Genomic DNA, 9,797 nt, shown 5'->3' with positions numbered 1-9,797 from the left:
TTCTATTTCTATTAATCTCGCAACATTTATAATTGAAGAGACTCCTTCTCCATTAGATAAATTGAAAAAGTATTACCAAGAGATTAAAGAGAGAAATTACAAGGTAAAAAGTAACATGGAAACTCGGCTAATAGTACAAACAACCCCAAACTACCAAATGATGTTCCTTTCTGCTATGGACTTAGAAAGGAATCAGTTGAAGTTGTCTCTTATGCACTGTGCTATTCAATCCATTTCTTTAGGTCCTAATTTCAAAATGTATTGCATGAAAAATACCTTATAATACACACATTGCTATATAACATATAAAAACCCTTTAACGCCCATGTTATGCTCAATATATTATTTCATTTTTTCCTCATATTTTATGCCCTAATATGAACGCACGTGGTATGGTATTACTTTTTTAGTGAAGCCCCCATGATATGTGGCTTCTTAAATTCCTCATGCCTCAATAAGGTATATGACCACTCAAATTCCTCATGCTTCCCATCATATGTGTTCTTCCATTGTTGGAACCTTCTCAATCGAATGGTTTTCTCCTTATTGGAAAAGCCCTTGTACTCATTTGATCCTCCTTTACTAGGTTTATTAGTTGGATCAGTGTAGACATTAACCACCTCATTTTATTGTAGAGGTGTCTCTTCTTGAGATCTGTTGTTGTCTTAAAAGACAACCCTTTTTTCCTTAGCTATTAGCACAACTTCATATTTATTCAACAAAATTTTATCTATTAAAGGTATATCCATTACCTTAGCATCTATAGCTTCCTCCCTCATAAGAATTACATTCTCTTTCTCCATCATAAGTCTGTTATATTTTGTTCAATTTGCTGAATTTTCCTTGTCTCTATCTCTTAGAGACAACTATACCTTCTCTTCTTCATTTATGATAACCTTTAAAGATTTGCCACCTTTGTTACCTCTAAAACTAGCATTCACACAATGTCAGATTTAAAATCAAAATGTTTTCTAGCCTCATCTATTGCCTCTATCATCAATTTCTTCTATTGTTATAAACTTTGTCCATAGTCCATGAGAATCTCGATAAGTCTCTCTTCAACATCTTCATATTATTCTTCTCTAAGAAATTCCCCTTGCTCTGGTTCACAATAGTGAATATCTTCCTCTTCATACTCAATTGCTCTAACTTTTCCATCTCTTAATTGTCCACTCAACAGGTGCCTCAACTTCTTGGCATATAGTGTGGGAGCTTCATTCAATGAACCTCCAACATATCATGTATCTTTGTGGAATACTAAAAAATATCCTTAATTTTAATATATTGGAATATACCTCTAAAAATCACATATTTAACCCCCTATTAATACAAACTCAATACACCTTCCCAATTTAAAAAACTCTTATTTTTAATAGGTATTGTAGGTATCCATTTTTTCATTAACATTTTTTATAACCCTTGATATTTTTTTATTAACTTTGATCTCCATTTTTTATACCCGCCAATATAAAAATCATTTACCACCTATTATATGCTCAATATATTATGTCATTGTTTGCTCAATATATATCCCCAAATATGAATGCACGTGGTATGGTATTGCTCACCTAGTGAAGCCCCCATGGCATATAGCTTCCTAGGAGGCCACTGGATCTTCTTCTTCGTATCCCATCCACATCTCTAGCCTTCATTCTTCGTCTCATGTAGCAGCATATTCACCACATTGAGTCTTTCTTTTAACTCAACCAATCATGTATCAAACTCTTCATCACTCATATTTCTACGACTTTTGTCTAGACCCTTAATATGAATACCCATAGTCATTTCTTTCTCCTTTTCCATGACCTTCTACATGATCATTGCGAGATACAAAAAAGTCTCCACAAGACACCTCACCATTCTTCTCTCCTTTGGACATGATCTTTTGGTATTGCTGTTCTCTCCTCTAGAACCTCTCGAGCATCCTCTACTCTTCTAGGGTTATGCACTCTGGTCACCTCTCTTGAGAACTTCTCTTGTTCTCTTCACTCTTTTGAAGGCTTCCTATGTCATATTTACTTCCAAATTCAGCTAGAAATTTCTCTCTGACCCAACTTTTATGTTGTAAGGGTTCTTTTCCACGGTTCTCATCCTTCTGCTGCTACTTGCAACCACTAATTTCTTTTGCTAGATTAAAATAAAAACATAAGACCAGTTTATCTGCTAGGTCTCATTAATGATGAGATTTCAAACTTTCCCGCGTTCCTTGTTTTACTATGCTCTCATTGTAATCCTCTAGTTATGCTTCTTGCTTGGCTAGAAATCTCTTCAATTTGATCCAAGTCCCTACTATCTCGATTTCCTTCTCCAATATCTACTCTGGAAGTTCTAATCCCTTGCCTGAATTCCCTATTTGTCTTCTCTACCACTAAAATTTGTTGTTTTTTACCACCAATTGTCTTTGATTCTTTCTTTCGCTCCTCTCCTTTATGAGGAATATCTTTAATTTCTTTTGCTAGTTGCAATACTTTTGGAAAATTTTTTTTTCCTTCCTTAATCCCAAATTAGGCTCTGGTACCACTTGACGTAGTTAACCCTCATTCCTTTTCATGCCCCTTGGGAGTTCTTAGGCTATCTCTATTGAGTTGATTGATGATATTGGGCATTCCCTAGTGATATTGTTTATGAGGGATTTCGATGTTGTGGAATTTTGATGGGGCTGATGGTGATGGGTATGAGCAAAGGTTGATGCCAGTGGATATAAGGTTTTGGCGGTCAGGACCCCAATGGGGTTTGTGCTTCCTAGGAGTCGATAAGATTGCGATGGGCCAATAGTGAGAATGCAAGGTGTTATGCAATTTAAGCCCTCGACACCAACTAAATCGAATTTTCCTGTGAGCCTCCCTAAACTATTTACATGTTCACCTTGCACCCACACAAAATCTCCTTGGCCTCGAAATGGAACCTGATTGACCCCTTGGTAGCGCTTTTACCTTCCTACCTGAAATTCTTTTGATTTTCCCAAATAGAGTCACATTTCAGTGCAAATAACTTAAGGACCTCCCTCTCAAACTTAACATCCCATGATAATAAGAATCCAAATTGGTTGCAATGCCTTGTTTTAATGCAATCCTTCCACAATTTAGCTGCATAGTTCAACAACTCTCACCAGGCTCAAATTCCACATAGAGGCACTCGATACACGATGATTTCAATCCTTGAAAGGGTGATCCAACTCTTCTGTATGGATTGATATTGTAGTCATTAATTACTAAAAACATACATTCATCAATAATTTGTTCATCCTCCCTCTATTACAGGAAATACACACACACACACACACAGTGTTCTAAACCATAAATCCAATTTTCCATTCACATTCAATAGAGATAGAGTATGGAAATTGTATATTTATTAGTGAAATTATAACATACAAAAATTCATGACCTGATCACACTATATTGGCATCATCTTCCTTGGTTCTTTATCTTCTATACCTTTCGCTCTCTACCACTTGGCCTTTCTCAAAAACTACTTTTTTTGCTCCATCTATACATACATATATAACTTTTGATTAGCTAGAATATATTCTAACAAAAAAATACTATTTGGACATGGGTCCCAATCTCTCGAAGACTGCCTAACACCTTAACCTAGCATTTGTCACTCTTATTATGCGCTACATGGCTAAGAGTACTATCTCACCAAAATAGCCTAACAACCTAGATTCTTTCTAGAGTTTAGATTCATGTATTTATATGTGATTTTCACTAATTCTAAATTTATACGCAATTTTCTTAAGGGAATCTCTTCCCCTTTTGGAAATTCAATGACCCCCCTTAGGTCTAGGAAAATTGGGTTTCCTAGGGTTGATGCTCTTGCATCACATTGAAATGCAACTAAGGTAGAAACATTAATCCTAGACATGAGTAATACCGATGGATGACAAAAATAACACTTTCATACCATTAATCTATATTGGAAGATGAAGTCTTAAATGGGGAAGGTGTTGTTGGATAGAAATGACGCCAATGATGAGATATTGCTTATGTTAGATGAGCTTCACCTTAGCATGAAGGACATGGATCAGACACTAGAAAGGCTCAAATCCCACTAGGGTATTCCTCGGGATCCAGAAAGATCTAGACAACTGGGCAAAGAACCCATCAAGGTGGATCCTCGTTTCTCCACTTGCTCTCCATGATTATCTCCAGATTTTGTAACATTTTTCTCTTTCTTTATCTTGTTAGTTAGATTATCCCAATAAGCAAGATACCATCAAATTTTTGTTAAGAATTTTTGTACTTTTTGATTTAAATTTCAGACTTCTAATTCATGAAACTAATGCACATCTCCTCTCTTGTTTTTATGTGAAAAACCAAATAAGTCACTTCCCCTTGATTATAAAAACAAATCTGCACCAATCTTTTATGCCATTTATAATATGAACTTATTCTCTGTCAATGGTTTTCTGCGATGCCTCTGTGTGTGCCTCGACTGGTCAAGAAAGAGTCAAACGTCTAGGTGGAAACGGTAGTTCTGCTAAGAGTATACAAATGCTAAGCTTATCTAGATATTCGAATCAGATGGAAATTGGTTGGACGGACATGGATGATGACTGCATTTATGTTTGTTTTATTGTTGAATATTTGAGGAATCCGCAATTGAGATAAAGATGCTTGTATACAAAGGTGTTGTTTAGTGAGGCTACAAATTTATCTATAGATAGATATCTGATTATTTGGTTAGAATCTGGTAAAAAATATCTTAAAAATTCAAAATGTTGGAGTTGACGTAGATATCAAGTTATTTGGTTAGAATTTAATAAAAAATATCTTAAAAATTTAAAATGTTGGAATTGAAGTGTTTGAATCATTTTTTAGGCAAAGAAGGAAAGCAACAAAAGCAGTTCTAGCCACGAATATGTTCGGTAATATATCATTTTTTTCAAGTAATTTATTTTATCTTTCACCATGTAAATTTTGTGTTAGGACTGAGGATATTTTTTTGGGTTTAGGTTCTTGGGATGTAACAAGCAGAGGAGATAGTGGAGATGCTCCCAAACTGAAAGGTACTAGGGTGTATTCGTTACAAGAACTGAAACTGGCTACTAATAACTTCCCTCGGGAAAATGAGATTGGTTTTGGAGGCTACGGCAAGGTACAGAAACTTAGATATTACATTGCTGAACACACAACACTCAACCTCTACCACTCTGTTACCATATCAGAGAGCAGAGACTAAACGCATAACACAGAAACCTAGAACTTTGAACCCTTGAACTTCATTTGATGACTAAACTGATTTTTATACACAGAGAGGAAGTTTCTGGAGTTGGTGGGCGGTGGCTTCTCTAGGAAGCTATCCAGCTCTTCAGACTTCCGCCGACTTCTCCAGAAGACGCCGACTTCTCTAGAAGACGCTAGGTTCTACATTTATTGTTGGTGGTTGGATTTATCAATGTTTTCCAACACTCCCCCTTAAATCCAACCATATGACAACTATACTATAAGACATTATAAACATACTCTTAATTGACATGCCTACTGGTCTAAGTCTCAGCTAGGCTTACAACAAAACATTTCACTTTTGACTTCTTGCTAAGGGGTCCATGCTTGTTCATTTGCTGGTGTAGTTTCATCTTCACCTTTCTGGCTTTCCTAAAAGAATTCCTCTGCTCCTTGCTTATGTACTTAATATCAGCAACCTTTTCCGGATCAAGACCCCGAACAAGGTAATCTAATTCAAGTTCTCCCCACTTTCCATGAGGAACCAGCAAACGAGCCATCAAAATGTAGTCATTTTTGAACATGAGCGGCCTCCGAAGAACATCCATGGTAGTATCCTCCACAGTAGCAGTTATCTTGAAAGCAAATCCAATTGGGGTTTTACTCTAAGTGATTTCTTCAACAACATGATCCTCAACAACATGAGTGATTTATTCAACAACATGATCTTCAACAACATGAGTGATTTCTTCAACAACATGATACTGTTTGTCAATGAACTCAAAAATAGTGCTAATCCCAAATGGGTTCCTGAGAAAATGATCATTGAAAGGATCATTGTCAAAAAAGTCTAAAAAGATAGACATATCAGCTAGGCTTAAATTTTCCTTAAACTCTGGCAAGCTTTGACTTCAGAATAGCACCACTCTTGGAATAACACCTCTCAGCTCTGCCTCTCACTTCTTATCCTTGACCATTGGTTTTAGCTTTACAATTACCATGTGCAAAAGAGACACACCTTGCAAGAACTTGATAGAAATCCGAGTTTTATCTCACTGTTCCTCTTCTAATATCAAACCAGGACTATGGAAAAGACTAATTTCATTCCTTAAATTGACTCATACATGCAGCAAACGATACTATAAAAATCAACACAGTTACTGCAATTAAACACAGAAATTGCACAGATGGACAAACTTACTCTGAACGGTGGCTGTCTCAACAGGGAACAACAACTCCACAACACTGTAAACATACTCTTCAGGGAGACTCAACGCTATTATGTGCCCTCACACACCATTCCACGGCACCGTGCACCACCAAGAATCTGTGCACTTAGCCCACTAGTAATGCAGTGTCCTCCAAACGCTTGTCAACGAGCAGCTTCTACACAACAAAACAACTAGCTTTTACACAGCAAAACAAGAAGCTTCACCTTCAGTCAACAGGGAACACACTTTAGTCTTCAGAACACAAATTTCATGCACAATAGGAGCCACACCGCTCTGCCTCACTCCTCAACTAGCTCGTTTTCACACTAGACTGGCCGACTACAAGCTTCTGTAAATAAATCAGTGATAACAACTATCACTGAACAAACTGCATAAATAGAAGGCATCGAACTTCTATAAACTTTATGATGGACAATTCTTGAGCAACCTAAAGTAGTTCTGATCTTTGTACTCTATATCACCATACACGACTGGACTTGGCACATTATCAGCAACAATCCTCATAAAATTCCTCGTTTCAACACTAGCCATACAAACATCATGCACACAATCCAATGCTCGATGTTCGGCATGCACAATCTTCACACCTCAAACTTTCTCAGGCCCACGCGCCTCTAGCTCCAACTTCTGTTGGCACAACTCCAAATTGACCTTACAGCTCACACTTCTTTTTCAACAGTGCTCTTTACAACACTGAGCGGCACTCAGCTATACTTGCATCGAGCTCGGCTCTCCTTGGCCCTCTATGTCACTCCCCTACACCTGCGGTAGTCTTTCAACTGCTTATAGCGAGGTGCGGCACTACCAATCGTTTTCTTTTCACCAATACTTACGATTGTAGACTATGCCTAACATTCCATACTTAGTCTTATTTTTGTTACCAAGTATTATTAATGTGTTCCTCTATACAAGTGAAAGCCCATAACATTCACATAAACAGCATTATACAAGAGAAATGTACAACAGTATAAAGGGAGGGGCAACTCCCTGCAATATGAGTTTGCCCGAGTCGATATATTATACAATCTTCACTTTTACAAAGATTTAAAAGTTAAATCTTGGGAAACCCCAAATTTACACTTAGCCAATTTTCAACTTCGGCAAACTCGGTTGCACAGCTCGTTGGCGCCTCCGCACGACTCACCAACCTCTCGTTCACCTCGTCGCACGATTGTGTTGTTTGCCCAACTTGGGCATGCCTCCAAGTCGCCACACACGGGCACCTCTGCCCAAGACACACCTCCGTTCACAATCTCAACACTTCATCAAGTCATCGTGCACACTTGCACGATGGGCGAGCGCTCACTTGAGTCACCCAAGAACCCACGCCAAGTCGTCGCACAAACCGGGCGCTCACCAATGTTTCACCGTCGGGCACTCCGTCGCATAAACCGGGCGCCACACACCCGTGCACGCCTCAACCAACCATCGGGCACCGCACACTTGTGCATGCCCTCACCCAACCACTGGGCGCTCCTACCCGCGCCTTCACCCAATACCACACTGTCATCGTGTGGCCCTGCCCAAGAATGGGCGCATCTCCAAGTTCTGCGCCTCTACCTTGCTGCACCCACGCACTAGACTTTGCCTTCTCCTTGAGCAAAGATGTTGAGTGAATGTTGATGTCCAAATGAGCTCCACGCTTCACTTGTATATACCAACCATAGGGCGAGGTCGTGGCTTGCCCAGCTGACCTCCCCACGCCCACACTTCATCGCAAACACCTTGAACTTCAAGTCAGCCTTTGTCTCCAAGTGTGGTTGGCCTCCATAAGATTAACACCATGCCACCACACATATAAGTAGCTCACCATCCTCATATGCGTATATCTCAATATTGCACACCCAAGGAAGCTCGCACACCAACCACAGTCGCACTTCGTTTAGCCTCAACCGTGCGCCCTCCGCGGTTGCACTTCGGGCAGAGTTGTATGTCGTTACATCCTCCTCCACCTGAAGTTGTTGTCGTCCTCGACAACATACCATCTTGGTAGCCATCCACCAAGATCAGTAACAACTGTCTCATCCATGATCTCAACTCCTCCACATACTGCAAACATCTCTACAACATATGTAGAACCACCGTCTCCATCATGTCTCATCCTGGCAATCATCTGTCACCAAGATCACCAGACCAAGGTATACACCTCATCGATATGTCATACATCAGAAATCATCTCAATCCATGACCATTGACCACCCTGTCACAATCTCCACATGCTGCTCTCCATCGTGGAAGGCTGTCCCCTCCATCTCAAGCTACATGCTTTCTGCAACCTCCCGTGTCGACCTCATCATGTGTGGTCCTCATGTGAACTGCTGCCATGATACTCCAACATAATGCTAACACATCTCTGTACATGCCGACCCCCATATCTGAACTAGTCGGGTGATCAGTCCAACTGCCACGTCCAAACCATGAGAATGCACATCCTCATGCCACCATCAGTCATTTCTCAGAACATCCCGTCACATCCTCAACTCGATCAAGAATCCATCTCCATACAAGTAAGCCATGCTCAGGCCCATGAAGTAGTCCTCATCTCATCTGCAACATGTTGTCCATGATGCTTGGTGTCAATGTGTTGCATGAAATCAGCCACATCTATCCCAACATCATCCATATGTGTGCCTCCTCAACATGAAGAGACCATTTCCTCAAACTCCGACTCTTGATGTGCCACATCCAGGTCCATGAAGAAACCTCCATCATATCTGCAATGTGCCATCCCTCAAGCCTGTCATAGAATTAAGTATACACCTGTCTCATCCATCCATGTGCTGCCCATGATCATAGATCAATCAGCTCTCACGTGTCCCAAGTAGTTGAGTCTCCGCTCAACCCATGCCTAAGTGTAGACACCAAGGCATCATCATCGCTGTAACTCCATCACTCCAAAGTGTCTCATATTGATCCTCCACATCAAGTCACTCTTTCAAGCCATTCCCATACATGTACTTGAAAGTATGCACCCCATCCTACATCAAAGTCTCTGACCTCAACTCCTCAATGCATCAGATCCTCTAAGTCCACCATATATGAAGTCCCTAAAAGTCACAACCTCATGTCATCATGAGCTCCATGAGTCATCTCCAACCAACACTCTAGCAAGCATACAAGTCTCGGCCCAAAGGTCTCTGCAAGATGCCTCAGCTCTCCATGTAGTAGGAATGCTCCATAGTCTGCTCACAACTCCATCCAAGTCCATGGCCTTGTTGTACAAGAGTGCACAACCTCTCCATCGGCTCATAATTAAAACATCTCCATGTCATACCAGCAAATCCACCTGCATAACATCCCTGCCTTGGTACTCCTCATTAGATGTCCATAGTGACACCTCTATAAGTTCTCTCGCATAATGTCCCTGCGTAAGACTACCATGCTCCATGTCTCCAAC

Source organism: Pinus tabuliformis, chromosome 3_2 (genome assembly GCF_031772625.1).
Source record: "Pinus tabuliformis cultivar Carrire ecotype Pingquan chromosome 3_2, CPIR1, whole genome shotgun sequence".
Classification (NCBI taxonomy): Eukaryota; Viridiplantae; Streptophyta; class Pinopsida; order Pinales; family Pinaceae; genus Pinus; species Pinus tabuliformis.
Note: the sequence above shows the minus strand (reverse complement) of the source record.